Below are 17,768 nucleotides of genomic sequence, written 5' to 3'. Positions count from 1 at the left end.
GTGAGGTTTGTTGTGCCTGGCACCACTTGTTGAATACTGTACATAGTATAACTTCCTTTTTCATTTCAATTTCCAGTGTATAGTACTTTGCATTTACTAATATTAAAATTCATCTGTCATGTTTGGGCCTCAATAAACAGTCGATTGGTGTTACTCTGAAATTCCTCCCTCTGTAAAAATGTGTCTGCTCTGTTTTGAGCTGTAGCATAATCAGCAAATTTGGATATGTTACGAAATAAACCCTTACCCATATCATTTGTATATATTAAAAACAGAATAGGACCCAGTACTCAGCCCTGTGACACTCCACTTATAATATCTTTCCAATCTGACTCTTTACCATTTGTTAGGAATCGCTGTTTACGTCCTTTAAGTCAAATACCGATCCATCCGGTCACATTGCCTCTGAACCCATGCACCTTCATTTTCTGAAAAAGTCTTTTTTATTGGGACTTTATCAAATGCTTTTTGAAAATCGAGATAGACGGTGTCAACAGTTCAGGTCTTATCATATATACTGATTATATCATGGAAGAAATCCAAGAGATTCATTAGGCAAGAGTGATTATTCTGAAAACCATGTTGTGAATCTTTGGGTGAGATAATTTATTTCTAAATGTTTAACAAACTTCTCTGGTAAAATTTTTCAATAGCCTGCACTCCACTGAAGGTAAAGCTATTGGTCGATAATTTTCTTGTTGCAGTTTGTCACCTAGTTCTGAATACTGAAGCTGCATTTGCCAGTTTCCATTCATGTCGCACCTTACTATTTCATAGCGATCTGTTGAACAGTTTAGCTAAAGGCTTTGATAGCTGTTTCATTCGCTGCATGCTTCAGAGTGTGCAGAGATATTTTATCTGACCCCAGTGTTTCATTTGCTCTGTAATCACCAGTGGCAAGTCGTTGATCATCCTCAGTAACAGTAATGTTGCTAATTAATTTATCCTCTTCTGAGACAACAGGAAAAGCTGCAGGTTTGGAGTTTGTAATTTCAACTCTAAACACAGATGGAAAGAAAGAGTTGAAAATTTTAGCAATCTCTGTTGCATCGTCGATATGCTCTCCATCATCAGTGACTAGTGGGCCAATTATTGGTGCTATTGCCTCCTTGTTTCCGATGTACCTGAAAAATTCTTTAGGGATGCATTTACTCATATGAGCAACATGAGCTTCCGAGTTTTTCTTACTTTTTTTTTTTCAATACAATGAAGAGCATCACATTTATATTATCACTTTGATTCATTGTAGCAATATAGTTTTTATGTGCAAGTATTTTAGCTCATTGGCAATGTTTATTATCCGTGTTCCACAATTTGGGTTTAATATTTTTAGCAGGCCATCTTTTGCACATTGGAATGCATAACTTGACTCCTTTACTGAGAATATCTGTGAATCATTTCATTGCTTCATTAATATCTACAGTTTGAATAATGGGATTCCGGTCCGTAGAACCAATAATTTCCTTTAATTTCTAAATATCCGCTCACATGTAGTCAGGCACTTTCTCGTAACTAGCCCGGGCATTGCTGTCATTGATTTTAAGGGTGAATGTGGCCATACAATGGTCACGAGTACAAAACACTCCTCCTGCCATTACATTTCTTAGTTTTGTGTTATCAGGAGTTTTGGATGATAGTTTCCAAACTATAACAACTATTTAGGGATGTTTCTCAGTCATGGCATAATATTTAATGTCCAGCTTAGTAGAAGGGGAGCGCTTAATTAAAACAAATATTTAAAAACCATTTAATAAAATGTATCAAGACGTAGGGATGGCAGTGCGCCAAAAATAGCATCGGAACAAAGTCAATGCAATCAAGACAGCATGTTAGCCCATGACTGCACTTTTTTTTTCCCTTTTAATGGTACACCTGTGTGCACCATATGGTTGGTTAATATTTATACCATCATTAGAACACTTTTGGGATGCACTTACTTATCTATCTAATGCCAGACTCTTTAATCCCGTAAGGGATGGCCACAAACAAATTGCCTCCATGTTGCCCTGTCCCCCGCCATTTCACTGCCCTGCTCCCAGCTTACACCCCTCCTCTCTCATATACCTCTCCACACCATCCCTATATCTCATCCATGGCCTCCTCCTCCATCTCCCCCCTTCCGCCTCTTTCACATACACTCTTCTCGTCAGTCTTTCGCTCAACATCCTCTCCGTATGGCCAAACCACCTCATTGTGTATCTCCTAACGCTTCTTGTCACATCTGCATCCACACCACAGCGCTCATTCACTTCCTTATTTGTCAGTCTGTCTTTCCATGTGACTCCACATGCTCCTCTTAAGTAACTCATTTCCATTGCTGTCACTCATATGTCCCTCCAACAAGGTCCAAGCTTCACCTCAGGACATTGGAGTTGGTAACACAATACTGTCATGCAGTAACTTTTTCACTTCCATGCTCACTTCTCTGTTTCTTATCACTGCATTCAAAGAACCAACAGCCTTTCTTCCTTGTTGTACAAGGTACACTTATGCTACACCATAATGCCGAGTTCAGGAGTAAAAGAAAAAAATATGTATAGGTAGACTTACATGTTGTCTTGACTTGTTTCAACTTTTTCCTTTTTTTGGGGGGGGGGGGCGGGCTGCAATCTCTACATCTTAATATATTTTATTAAAATAATCATTTTTATGCTTCCTTTACTGATAAAAAGAAACTATGTAAGAAAGCTCTGAAGGTTTATGTAAACTATTTATCTTAAAGAGCTTCCTTGTAGTGAAGGGATTAATGACGGCTCTGACTAACCCATTACAGTTAGAAAATTCTCTTTAGCTAATAAAGTTTTCTACAGAAGAAAAAAGGAGCAATGTGAAAGCACAATAGCCACGCATCACAATCGGTTTATGACCGAACTTTTGACGTAGCTCTGTTACCTTGACCTTTGACTGTTCTCAAACTTTAAATTCTTTATCCTTGTATGACCGTGAACCCCTCCACTAAGTTTGGTTCAAATCAGATAAAAATGTTCAAGTTGACTTTTCTCTGTGATCTTTACTTTTGCCCCATTGTTCTAAAAAAAATGAATAATTAACATTATGCCTGACACTGAAATAGCTCCACCAAGTTTAATCACAAGTGAATAAAAACCTCCTGCGCTGAAGGGTAGAAAGTCTGATAATGACCTGTGACCTTAAATTTTTAACCATTGTTCTCAGAATTGAAACGCTCACCGTCTACCCGTCTACCAGGTTTTGTGTATTTTGGGTCAAAACTGCAAAGTTGGACTATTCCTGTTTCCTACGATGTTTTTTTTTTTTTTTTCCTGGCAGTATCGACGTTACTTTCGACCCAGTGGAGAATGAAACCTCTTTATGAAAAAATCATGGTTTTGTCCTTTTAGAGCAAGAGGGGTCTAAGAAAGAAGAACAAGAAAGAAGAATCTCGATAGATCGGGATTTTTGTCTTTTGTGTTTTGGCGTGTTAGTATTATGTTTTAATTACTGTTTGAGATGTTTAAGAAATAGAAAAGTATGAGTATTTAGGTTAGATACGTATACAAAATTAAATACCTCCATGTTTGGTAGTTACGACTGATTATATTTGCTAAGGCATTTGGGTACGTCGGCGCCATCCCTTAGTGTTTACCACAAGTTCGCATATGTATGCCTGTCTGTTTGTCTGTCTGTAATGCGAACTTTGTGCGTAGCATCCCACAGATCCCACAGAAACTAAGAGATATCAACAAACTCCAAAAACACAAGTTGTTAAAGAAGTTTGGAGTGTGCCTCAAACGAAAAAAAAAAAAAATCCGGACACCATCCCGGTTAGTCTTCTACATAAAAAATATGTAATATTAAATATAGATACATAGATAGATAATACCCAAATGCACCAAACACACTGAGAATCCTTGCCTTATTTTCTCATTCATTCTTGTCGTATATCTTTTTCACCATCTCCCACGACGCTTTCTGCCTCATATTCACTTTGATGGCCGCAGTCCCCTCAGACCGGTGGCTTATACGTTGTTACATTCTTCCTACCTGCAGGCAGTTTTACTGAATTTATGTGAGACAAAAATTTCGAACCGAAGGATTTAGATATATATGTAACGCACCACTACAAGAGGTAGTTCCTAAGTTAAATAAAATGATCCGGAATTGGTAAAAATATGTCTAAAAATACGTCACCAGATTCAAGTAGGTTTAGCATTCATCGTCATTGCTCATAATTTTTTTTCAGTATAACCATATCGTCCAAACAGCCTAACAAAGGTTATTTCTTACATTACACTATATTTTAACAAATCTCCTTTTGTATCCTATTCACTCTGCTCACACCAGATCCTCTGGAATCCCATATTCACTCGTCCGACTTTCCATGCTCTTGCCATACAGTTCTTGAATCTCTACGTTACCCTTCTTCACTTTCACTGTGCGAGTAGACTCTGTACATAGTTTTCTGTTCTTTTACAAGGCTTTCGTGCCACAAGTAAGATTTTCTCCTGGGACCGCACCTTTTACATCTTTCTAACACTTTCCTCTCGTATCTCATTGCACCCAGGCATAATCGTAAATTGTATTTCATGCCCATTATCTGCACTACACCTGACCAAGTTAATGGTTTCTGTGGCTTCCCTACAGCATGGGGTGGGGATAGTGAATGGACAAAAACTTATGGCTGACGAACGTACAGTATTCCACCTCGAGTCTTTATGTATTCGCCGGCACGTCACAGTGTGTTGTTTCCCCTCTGTTGCTGTCACGCTACTCATTCAGTCCTGGTCACAAACATTAAACTCCGGTTACACACGAGGTATACGAGTAGTAGTTTCCAACAGGTAAGATGTGGTCTTGGTCGGAGACTGCCCGAAATATTATCGTTACACAGCTCATATTCACAATTCACCGACCTGTGTTTTCAGTTGCATTTTTCTTTTCAACCTGCGTTCTTATTTGGGTTTCATCTTAACTCCATAACATGATACCGGGTAAGGCAGAAATGAAGCTAGACTTTTGGATCTTTCTATCTGTATGATATGTATATAAACTGCAGGTCACTTTGGGGGCTTCAGAAACGCTTGTTTCGCTCAAACTGGTATTAACTCCTTTAGCTCGAGTGTGTCTTTTGTATATTATTCTTGCTACCACCAGACGATTTCAGTGAGAATGAGAGAGCCCTGGCAGTGAAAGGGTTAGTGAAGACTATATTGAGTATATATAACCTTTCAGGCGACTCTTCGGCTCGGACGGTTTCGTGCTCACCCCTCACACGGAGAACGCTCTAGAGCGGTGGATTCGAGCTCCACAGACTGCTCCTGAATTTGTGGACTGGATGCTCGTAAGTTTACGCCAATCCGTACAATCAGTACCGAAACCCACGCCATACCACCGTCTCCATCAACTATCTTCTTTTTCATCATCTGTGTCTTGTCTGTGTTATATCCCCCCCTCCCCAGTGGCTTATATAACTTCTCCAGTTTGAGAAATCTCTACTAAACCGAATATACTTGTCCAAGAGTAACAAGAGTAAAATGAAAAAGACACCCTCGAACTGAAGGGGTTACTCCAGTCACTCATACTCCCAGCTCAAATTGCTGGAAGTAATTTTCCATTCACATAATACAGATGAAATTCCACCTTTCGCTCAATGGATGATCGTGAACAAAGAACGCCACCAATATTTTTTCTTAAGCGATGTTCTCTCCGTCTACTTCAGTGTACATCACTGATCACAAGTTCTTTACTACTTTTATCTTTTTCAGTACGATGACATTTTTGGTGAGATATTCTTGCTTCTGCCAGACGATTATATTTGGCTGAGGAGAGACTTTTCGAACCGGAATGGTTAGATACAGCCCTAGTCAGCTCTTCACTACAAGCGGTCTATCCTAAGCTGAGTAAAATCGTCCATTGGTAGCAACAAGCAGTTAAAATGTCACCGTAATTAACACTTTCTATCCGATAACGCATTTTGTATAATTTTTGTTACTACCAGACGATTTTAATCAGCTTGGAGAGACTTCGAAATAGAGTGGTTAGATGCAGTCATTATTAACCCATTTAGTACTAGATTTTTTCAGGTTGCAGAAAATCATCTGTTCTTTATACAGTATTAAGGAAATAATACGTCCCCGGAGTGAGGAGGTTAGCTTAAGCGGTTAATAATCCCTGTTCACGTCTAATCAATCACTGAAATAAGGTTTACCTAATCGTATTCCTTTTCATTGGCGGACCCATAAGCTGCACCCTAAAAAATTCGGGACGATGGTTGTTTTCATTTTATTCCCTACACTCCCAGATAATTTTCAGGAGAGACTTTCAGAACGGGAGGATTTAGATACTGTACAATCTTCAATAATCCTGTATTTACTAAAGAGTTTTCATGAACTGATTAAAATTGTTAGATGATAGCAGGAAAATGACACAACAGCACTGAGGGATTTAATATTCAGTATAGAGGTAATACACATATTTTTTGTCATTGACTATGGTCTCCATTACTTGTGTAAGTATAGAAATACATGAAGAGGACTTCTCTTATCCTAAATGTCTGACATGATTTCAGCATTCTATCAGCAATATTGCTTCCTCTGTCTGTGTGCGTCATCTGCATTTGCTGATTTGCTGGTTATTCTTTTGTGCAGTTGCTCGCATCATTCTCGGCCTGCATTTTAATCAGAATATTATTTCCATTTATTTCTTATACTTTTTTTTTTTTAATTTGTATCCAGTGTGCACTTTCACATTTAACATTTTCCCACTTTAAACACACTCAGTTTTACATTTTCACACAGAGCTTCAAAAAGATTTCGTGTTTTTTTTTTTTTACACTGTTTCATTTTGCTTGGCAGTTACACATATCCTTTTTTTCTTCTGCTAAAACATTCATTTTTCTGCCTGCATTAATACTTTCCACTTCTATTTTGATTTTTTCGTGAGATGCTGCGTGGAAGAGAACGACACCTGCTTATTTCCTTGTCACTGTAGTTGTTGTCGTTTTAGGTGGAAACTTTGAATTAAGCTATGACTATGTCCAGCCCACAACCTCTGTCCTTTCGCCTTGCTCCGACACGGTCACCATCCCAACCCCGTCCAATGCCTCCCATAGCCATTCCCCCACCACACTCTTCCTTCCTTCACATACCGATTTTGCTGAGAAAAATCTGCAACTTAAAACCTTAACACTGCCAACGACACTGCTTATATATTGACCTTATTCACAGAGTTCTTAAGTCGCTCACCGACACCACACCCACTGTCAGTACCAGTAATTAATATCATCACACCCACTGTCAGTACCAGTAATTAATATCATCACACCCACTACCACAGTCATTAACACTATCACTAACACTAACACTTTATCATTAACGCTACCTCACCCACTACCATTATATAATTAACAAAAATAAACTTCCCCCTCCCCCGTGGTAATCCATCCATCCATCCATCATTTAATCCTACGTTGCCCCAAGAGGAGCGTAGGAGCCCGGGGCTAGGAAACTTGGTCCTGACATTTAAGATGAGAGTGCCAGCCTCACTCATCCCTGAGTGGCATTACGTGAGCAATAAACCCCACCCACCCCTTGGACATAAACCTTCACCGGCTCAGTCCGATTGGAGCACCTTTATTACCCACTAAACCACCAGGCGCCAAAATTTGGTTATATGGTTACCACCCAGCGTAGTAAATGGTTTCCTAGTGTACGGGAAACCATTTGGCTTGTCACTCAGTGTACAGTCACCCACAGGCAGAAGGAAGAGGAAAGAATGAAGGAAAGAAAGACACAAGAGGGAGTGTAAAGTCACCCGCAGGCAGATGAAAGGGGAAAGAATGAAGGAAAGAAAGACAGAAGAGGATGGATGGAAAGAAGGATGGAGGAGAGGAAAGGGCAGACACCCGAGAGCAGCACTACAGCAAGTGAGTGAAAACAGTGGGGAAAAACACGAACCGCCCTTACACCACCCCTCATGTCCCATCCGTCATCCCTACACCACCCCTCATGTCCCATCCGTCATCCCTACACCACCCCTCATGTCCCATCCGTCATCCCTACACCACCCCTCATGTCCCATCACCGTCATCCCTACACCACCCCTCATGTCCCATCCGTCATCCCTACACCACCCCTCATGTCCCATCACCGTCATCCCTACACCACCCCTCATGTCCCATCACCGTCATCGCTACACCACCCCTCATGTCCCATCACCGTCATCCCTACACCACCCCTCATGTCCCATCCGTCATCCCTACACCATCCCTTATGTCCCATCACCGTCATCGCTACACCACCCCTCATGTCCCATCACCGTCATTGCTACATCCCTCCCCTTCATGCCTACACTTACCCCTCCCTCTACCCCAACGCTTCCCCTACACTTCCTCTCCCCTTCATCTCTACACTTACCCTTCCCTCTACCCCAGCGCTTCCCCTACACTTCCCCTCCCCTTTACCCCTACAAGTCCCTTCCCATTCACCCTTACACTTACCCTCAGCCCTCCTTATCATCATCCCCTGCACCAAACTCATCTCCTCTCACCCTAAGTTCGACACATCCTCTCAACCCCCTTCACCCTCAGTTCTTACGCAATCCCTCAACTCCCTTCACCCTCAATACTTACACAACCCCCTCAACCCACATCACCCTAAACACCTACACCACCCTTCAACCCCCTTCACACACAGTACTTACACAACCCCTCAATCCCTTTCGCACTCATTACATATGCAACCCCTCAGCTCCCTCCATCCTCAATACTTACACAACCCCCTCAATCCCCTTTGCCCTCAGTACTTACACAACACCTCAGCTCTTAACCCTCAGTACTTAGACAGTCCTCTTCACCCTCTAGTTTCCACACTACCCTTTAACCCTTTTCACCCTAAACACCTACACCACCCCTCAAGTTCCCCTCACCCTCACACCAGCCTTCTTTTCTCCTGACCGTCACTCTTAGCACCACCCCTCAACCCCCTCTCTCCCTCGCCCTAACCCGTACACCAGCCCTCATCCTTCCTAACCTATCACCCTCAGCGCCACCCCTTAACCACCTTCGCCTGTATCTCCTAGGTCAGACACGCCATCCAATCACTGAAGTTCAACTTCATTAATTCCCTCATCTTCCTTCAGCTGATACTTCTTTGCCTGTACAGTGTTTCTTGGAAAGTCTTGTGGACCTAAATGACCGCCTGTATTTCTACTTTCATTACATGATGCTTATCTCCGTCACTCAGCATTTGAGCAAGTAGCTGATCATTCGCCCACATTTGTGATACAAAGAGACTGCGTTATCCAGGTTTCTTACTGTGTTACAGAAACAGTGATTTCGTGCTTCATATTTAATTTTTAACATTCACGTATTGGTCTCTTACTATATAAACCACAGAAATATACTTCAATTTAGTTCTATAATTTCCATGATTGAGTGTAAAGTGGAGGGAATGTAAGAAAATGTTCTGGAAGAAGGTAAAAAGAGAGAAGGAGATAAAGAAGTTATTAGGGAAGTAAAAGATAAAATGGCAGATTGATAGTGGAAAATGGAGAAAAAGTGATCAGATAGAGAGAACACTGTGTTCTCTGTAAGTAACTGTGTAATGCGAGTATAGGTGGCAGGGGAATGGCTGGGAGAAGGAGGGGGAGGTGAGAAGGAAGGAAGAAATCAGTAGGATGGAAGTAGTGAAAGCAATGTAGAAAGTCAAAATGGGGAAAGCCCCACGAATTGATGGAGTGTGTGGTGAAATGCTGAAGCCTCCACAATGGATGTGGAAGATGTGCTGATTGGCCTGGGAGGAAGGTATAGTCTCGGAGAATTGGAAGTCAGGTATAATTATTCCCCCGTACAAAGGAAAAGGGGAAAACGAAGTGAATGGTAATCATAGGGGCATTTGTCTTCTTAGTGTAATAGGAAAAGTATATGGTAGGATATATATTGACAGAGTTAGGGAAAAAACAGAGGAATTAGTTTGAGAAGAACAGGGAGGTTATAGGAAGGGAAGAAATTGTGTAGATCAGATATTCATTTTTAGATCTTTAGGTGGAAATGCTTCTAGAGAAGGGAAAGAAGTTGTATGCGGCCTTCATGGATGTGGAGAAAGCATATGGAAGAATGGATAGACAATGAATGTGGAAAATATTAAGAATATACCGTATGGAGTAAATGGGAAGTTGTTGAATGCCGTGAAGAGTACGTATGAGAGTGCTAAGGCTGCAGTGCTTGTTAATAGTGACCTGAGTAAATTTTTCTGTCTTAATGCTGGATTGAAACAGAGATGAGTCATGTCTCCATGGTTGTTCAATCTGTCCATGGATGGGCTTATAATAGAGGTACGAGGTAGGGCAGTGGATGTTGGAGCGGCCCTAATGAGAGAGGGCAACTTTTGGAAATTTCCTGTACTGTTCTTTGCAGATGATACTGTATTGCTAAGTGAAGACGAAGGGAAACTGCAAGGCTTAGTGAGTGAGTTTGAGAGAGTGTGTAAGAATTGGAATCTAAAGGTGAATGTAGGGAAGAATAAAGTTATGGTCTTCGTGAGAAGTGAAGTCACTTGAATGTACAGTGGGGTTGGATGATGGGGAAATGGAAAATGTGAATACGTTTAAGTACTAGCGTAGTGTGACGAGTAAGGATGGAAGTTTGTAGGATGAAGTGCTTGAAAGGGTGCAACAAGAAAGAAAGGTTGCTGTTTTTTTTAAAGCAGCGATAGGAAACAGGGAAATGAGCACGAAGTGAAGAAGTTAGTACATGACAGTATTGTGATACCAACTCTAACGTATGGAAGTGAAGTTTGGACCATGTTGGAGGGACACAAGCCAAGAGTGACAGCAGTGGGAATGGGTTATTTGAGAGGAGCATGTGGAGTCACATGGAGAGACAGACTGACAAATGAGGAAGTGATGGAGCGTTGTGGTGTTGATGTGGATGTGGTAGAAAGCATTAGGAGAAATACACTGAGGTAGTTTGACCATGTGGAGAGGGTCGAGAGCGAGAGATTAACGAGGAGAGTGTGAGTAAGGTGGAGGGGGGGAGAGGGAAGGGGAGGCCGAGGATGAGATGGAGGGATGAAGTGGAGAGGTATACGAGAAAGGGGTGTGTGAGCTGGGAGGAGGGCAGTGAAATGGCGAGGGACAGGGCAGGGCGACATGGAGGCGATTTGTTTGTGGCCATCCCTTACGGGATTCAGGCGACTAGCAATAGATTTTCCATGTAAGTTCCACTTGCAGTCATAGAAAAGTAAGACCTGGATTTTAGTTTTACCATTCCTATCTTGGTGATAACAGAATACAGTAATAGACTTGCAGATTTATTCTCTAATCCCCCTATTATCACTCGTGGTCACCTATTGCATAATTCACAGCAGTCGAAGCAAAAGTTTGCTGACAATATTCTATCAATGGCCTGCCTTTCATATTTCGTATTCCCCACCAAATGACATAGAACATCCTTCCTTCTCATACTTTTGTTGTCTGCTACATATTGCTGTCAGATAACATAGTTCATGTAACGCCTTCTATTGTCTCAGTCGGAAGAGAAATGTTGGCAAACTTTTGCTCATGGACGTATCTTTGTTTTCTTGGGCTCTCACGGAGTCTCAGAAAACGAGGTTACCTTTATTTGCTTTATAATTTTATTCGTGGCCTACTTCTAAACAGTAGAAAAGATTGAAATTTACAGGCTTACCATCACCTCGTACCTACTGCATACCAGAAATATAGGCTGGAAATTACGTCTGCGTCATTAAGCACCCTCATGGTTGCAGAAGAATACTGAAAAAATTATCTCGTTAATCCCGTAAGCAACAGAAAACATAACTTAGAAATATCATCTGCGTCTTGGATACCCTCGATTTAACAGAAAAATTAGAGTGAATATTTTATCTGGTTCTTGCGATATGTATACTTGCAAATTTATGAAGAGATAGATTATAAGTTTTGTATACGCCTTCGGCTATCCCCTAATCTATCGAATGCTAGAAAACTGAACTTTTCGATTACCCACTAAACAACAGAAAATGTTTATTTCTTCAAATCTTATGACACACTCGGATAACCCTTTCCTCCTCGTTTCTGCTGCCCTGTCCTCTCTTCTCCGTTCCTGTCCTCCACGCTTCTCTGTTCCTGGCCTCCCTCCTTCTCGATCCCTGGCCTCTCTCCTCCTTGAACCCCCTGGCCTCCCTCTTTCTTCAGCCTTCCTGGCCTCCCTCCTTCAACCCTGTCCTCCCTCCTCCTCCTCCTCCAAAACTGTTCCTTCCCCATTCCAGCCCCCTCCCCCTCTCCCTTTCACCGAAGCACCCTCCCTCCCCCCCCTCCCTATCCTCCCTTTCCCGTCTTCTATCTCCAAACCTCCACAGTTCTCACTCATCAACCTCCACCCCTACTCTGCTCCTGCCCTTACCTTCACCTCATCTGGTCATCCTCCTATCCCACCTTTATCTTTTACCTGCCCCACTTTCTCCGCTCATCCCTCCTCTTTCTCTTCTGTCCCCTCCACTTTCTCCCATTTTCCCATCTTTCTCCCGCCAGCCTCCTATTCCCTACTACTGTAGTCTTGGCGGCCTCCTGCTTCTAGTCCAATTAGCCTCCCAGCACTGATCTGTCTTGAGTAGTGCGTCGTGGCTTCTGGCCTGAAGGTACCGAGTGGCGTAGCTCGGTCATTTGAGAGAGAGAGAGAGAGAGAGAGAGACACACACACACACACACACACACACACACACACACACACACACACACACACACACACACACACACACACACAGACAGGATGAATTTGTGATCGACTTTTTTTTTTTTTTTTGCCAGTGAGAACGCAGACCAACAAATATGTACAACCTTTTGCACATAAGGTGGCTGAATCGGTAGACAGGCGGCCTGCAGTCCTAATGGACCCAGGATCGAATCCCGGCTGGGGCAGGGAGCAGTTTAAGGAATTGAATTTCCTAAAAACAGACTTTTCTGATCTACCAGATGACCCGCCGACATGTCGTAAAAATACCCCCACTAATACTAATACACCAATCCTGTATGAAACAGCCCTAGCAAGTATTCAGTATGGGTGGTGGGTGTTAGAGCCGAAGTGGTGACATGTGGAGGTGTAGGAGGATTACTGGGCCTTGGGATAGATCATTGTCCCCGAGAAATATGCCCTGAATCCTTTGCCGAGAGTCGGAGACGTAATATCTATCTATCTGTCTGTATATCTATCTATCTATTTATATCTATATCTGTCTATATATCTATATCTATCTATCTATCTATCTATCTGTCTATATATATGAATATATTTATATATATAAATAAAATATATATATATATATATATATATATATATATATATATATATATATTATATACTGTATATATATATGTATGTATGTTTAAAGATCTCCAGTCTGATTAAGAAAGTTATTCGAACGAGATCCGATGTCCATGTGACCCACCAGATGTAAGGGATGTTAAAATTTTTAGATGTTCTGCTGCCAGATGTTGGAAGTGTGTATTTTGGATGTGGTGGGTATATAGAGGGTGGCCCGTAAATAGCGCTCCAAAAACACTCTGGGGACGGCTCAGTCTGCTGATGTGGAAGTCTTTGTGGCAGTGTGAATAGGAAATAAATAAACGATCCAAGCCAAATACTGACAATACATAACCGTCCCCACAACACACGAGATATTACCTGGAGGAGTGGAAGTGGAGTTATATATGGGTCACCCTAATTGTTAAAGACGAGTCAACCTTGTGTTTAAGTTTAGTCTGTCGTCGTCCTCGTCTCTTCGCTCCTCTGTTCTCAGTCTCCTCTCCTACCATGTTATCAATGTCTCTCGATGATTCGTCCTTCTTAGATGAGTTGTTGTTGCTGTTGTTGTTGATCAACCACGGTCTCTCTGACCAAGCAGACTCGGCAACCGCAGGCAAGCAACCGCCCTTGCAGGGTCGTGCCTTGCAATGAACCGATGTTCCTTTGCGGTTGATAACGTCCAGCAACAGCAAAGCGCGAGGAAATGTGTGGAGGTTTGGTTCCTGGTTGGATGCCGCATTTGCGTCACCACCCAGTTAGCAGAGGCACCATAGCAGGCTCCACGTTGTCCCATTGTCTGGTTATATGGATTCTACCCAGCGTTGAAAATGGTTTCCTGGGTTGCAAGAGAACATTACACATCACTCAGACTAGATTCATCTGTAGGGGAAAAATGAGATTGAAAAATTTACAAAAAGGAAAGGTGGAAGTAGGAGGAGAGGAGAACAGAAACAGAATAATAGAGGTGCAAGAAGTAGTAGTGTGCACTACATTGTGTGAGTTGTTTGTGGTCGCCACCACCAACCACCCTCTTATATGAAAGTGAAGTTAATTATACACCTCTTTACTTCCCTTCACCGCTTTTGTACTCCAGCGTGGGATAATTAGCCTATAGATGTTGTTAGGGATTGTTTATTATGGCATATGTATTGGACAATCAAAGCTGTGTGTGTGTGTGTGTGTGTGTGTGTGTGTGTGTGTGTGTGTGTGTGTGTGTGTGTACACACCTGCGCTTGTGTTTGTTACGATTCAGATCTGTATAGACAGACAGTATAAGGGTATAATGACTCTTTCTGTACTCGTATTATTTACTAACGGACTAAGTGTTCCTCGGCTGGGTTAGGGTACCTGCCTTAAAATGCAAGGAACACCTCCAGATCTTCCTCTGCTAGGGGACGAGAGGGAAATGCTTCCCTAGTATCCTCATTTGTCGTATGAGGCGACTCAATAGGGTCCCTTCGTCTACAGTTTTTTCTCTCCTTTTCTTCTGTCCTACCTCTCTTCTTGATATATCCATATTCCTACCGGCCTTTATTTTTCTTCTACTCATGTCAAGTTAGACGTATGGTTTTATGGCATGAGTAGTCTAATGACCTCCCAGTGATTTCGACCAATCCTGTCTTCCTGGGTCAAGCCTTTCAGCCAACTGACCAAATAAGAAGTCACTTCATCGCCAAACCACCTCATTGCCATGACCGCCTCAACGCCAAAATACACTTCTACGCCAAAATGCACTTCTACGCCAAGACTACTTCTGAGCCAGGACCACCTCGGCGCCAAGACCACTTCAGCGCCAAGACCACTTCAGAGCCTAGACCACTCCAACTCCAAGTCCACTCCAGCTCCAAGACCACTCCAACCCCGAGACCACTCCAGGAACCCCAAGACCACTCCAGGAACCCCAAGACCGCTCCAGGAACCCCAAGACCGCTCCAGGAACCCCAAGACCACTCCAACCCCAAGACCACTCTAGGAACCCCAAGACCACTCCAACCTCAAGACCACTCCAACTCCAAGACCACTCCAACTCCAAAACCACTTCAAAACCACTTCTGTGCCAGAACCGCTTCTACATCATTCCCGTTTCTGTTCCATTGCTAGTCATATATCTTTGCACTGAATTAGTGCCATACAGTCAAGCTTCACGATACGTTTGTTCGTTGTGTGATAGATTATTATAATGGTGAACCAAAAGGTAGACCCAGTGGGAATAATGATCGTGAAATGATCACAAATTTCCTGGAATGATATTTGTTACAGCTGCTTAAGAGATCTTGTGGATGTAGTGACACACTCAAGTCAACAGTCAGACGTGTGACCCAAGATGGCTGCCTAATGTTTACATGTGCAAAACTCCCATCTCTGGTCTTCATGCAGGCTAGAGACGTTATAGAGAGAGAGACTGGACAGCCAATATTTTCAGCTGCTCGCTGATTGGTCGGCAGACTTGGCAGAATTCTGGTGCAAACGCCTCACAGCCCGGGTGCTAGCTGACTGCAGATTCGTCTAAAAATACATCTCGTCACCTGCTGTGATACGTGATTGGTTGATGAATAAAATGTCTGTAATTGTAGTATATTTTGTTAATTTCAAGTACTGAAGATTTCCGCTTTAATCTTCATCTTTACATATAGATTATACCTTAAGGCACGCGTAAACACCAAGATAATCGCTGAATTATAATTTTGACAAACCAAACTGTTGGTAGCCGAAAAATGGGTGGTGCTGTGTTCTTTTACTGGTGCATTTTTGCCCTTGTCAGTGGTTTGATTGTGCTGCATTTGGGTGCAGTAACACCGTGGACCTTCTATGCGACTTTTCCGACTCCTTAGTGGCCCACCAAGACGGAAATTATGGGATATTAGGGTGAAGAGAGCAAGCTGGTCTGCGAGTGAGTGTCGTCGGCTTTGCTAGGCGTTTTATTTATTTTACATGTATCTGGCTCACATCCACACAGGAAGGTAAGCCATGATAATATTCTAATGGAAACCACTTTACCACAATTACTGATATCAACAAGAACAACAGTCTTTTAATTCAGCCAAACTCCATCAAACTTATAAACTACGGGCAAAATAAGTAAACACTGCTGGTGTTAATCGATCAAGCATCGTCTGGCAACTCTTCCCAGATGTTTGTATGCTTCGAAATTACCGAGGTGATACATAGAAGAAAATATTATTTTTATACAGCTTTACTTATTAAGAAATAACCATTTCTGCAAACATAGCATAAGAGATGTTCTAAAACACACCATAAAATATGAAAAGCAGTTAAGTGGTCTGGTGTTATATACTGTAGCAGTGATCGCTGATCTTTATACGTACCTGATTGATACCCAGCACACATCCGTTCACTGCACTAACATGCTGGCTGTCCAGTTTCTCCTTTTATAGGGTCTCTGCTGCAGGTGCCCTCCTTTGTGCCACCTGTTTGAAGACGCCATCTCGCTCGCCCACTCGCTCTCGTGTCCCGCGCCTATAATCATCATCCTTGCATTTAAAGTGTTACCTTACCTTCTCGCATGTGTAAGGTCATCAGAATATCATTGTTATTGGCAGATAACAATGCAGGTATGCAACGAATAGTGCTGCATGTGATAGCAAGTAAAAGGCAAGATGTGGCCTTTCCCTTGATTTGAAAATGTACATAATTAAATGCCATAAGGAGGGGTAGGAAGCGAGCAACCTCGCTGAGGCCCAAAAGCTGCCCAGTCCATGTCTCAGCGATAATAAAGAAATCAGATGTTGGATGCTGTAATAGCAGCATTGCAGAACGTGTCTACCCTGACCGCTAAACGACTAAGCAGAACAATGGTGCCTGTAATGGAGGAGATAGAGATAGCTGCGTGGGCTGATGAACTGAACTGAGCACACCAGCCTCAGCTTCGAAGTTTTATTTGCACTAAGGTTCCAGATCTGTGTAAGAATCTTAGGGATAAACAAGGCATGGAGGCCAGTAAGTAGCTCAAGGCCAGCACTGGTGGGTCTGAGCAGTTTAAGGTCCGTGCTGACCTTGCCTTAGCTATGTAATCATGAATCACGAGGCTGTTAGTGCTAACCATGTGGCTGCTGAGGCCTTGCCTGCAAAGCTGAAGGCTACCATAGAGGAAGGGGGATAGTCTTCAAAACAAGTCCTCATCTTTGATGAAACATGCCTGGCTTGGAAGCAAATCTCCCAGAAGACGTACATAGGAAGGAAGAATGTCGTGTGCCAGGGTTTAAGGCAGCCAAGAACTGCCTCACCATCCTCCTTCGTGCGAATCCAGAAGGGGACCTGAAGCTCAAACCCCTCTTCATGTATCATTGATAGAACTCCAAGTGCTGGCAGCTTATTTGAAGAAGAACCCTGGGGTTGTTTGGAAGAGTAACTTCAGGGCATGACTGGCCTTTGCACTCTGCCATTCTTCCAGAGCCAGATACCTGTTTCCCAGTCTGTGTGGCTATGCCAGCCGGAGCGATCTTGCCAGCCCTCTCTTCCTGCTGGCTGGCAATGCCTCAGGCCATCCTGA

Source organism: Coenobita brevimanus, chromosome 38 (genome assembly GCF_032717465.1).
Source record: "Coenobita brevimanus isolate Jiangsu-jjx chromosome 38, ASM3271746v2, whole genome shotgun sequence".
In the NCBI taxonomy this organism is placed as follows: domain Eukaryota; kingdom Metazoa; phylum Arthropoda; class Malacostraca; order Decapoda; family Coenobitidae; genus Coenobita; species Coenobita brevimanus.
Note: the sequence above shows the minus strand (reverse complement) of the source record.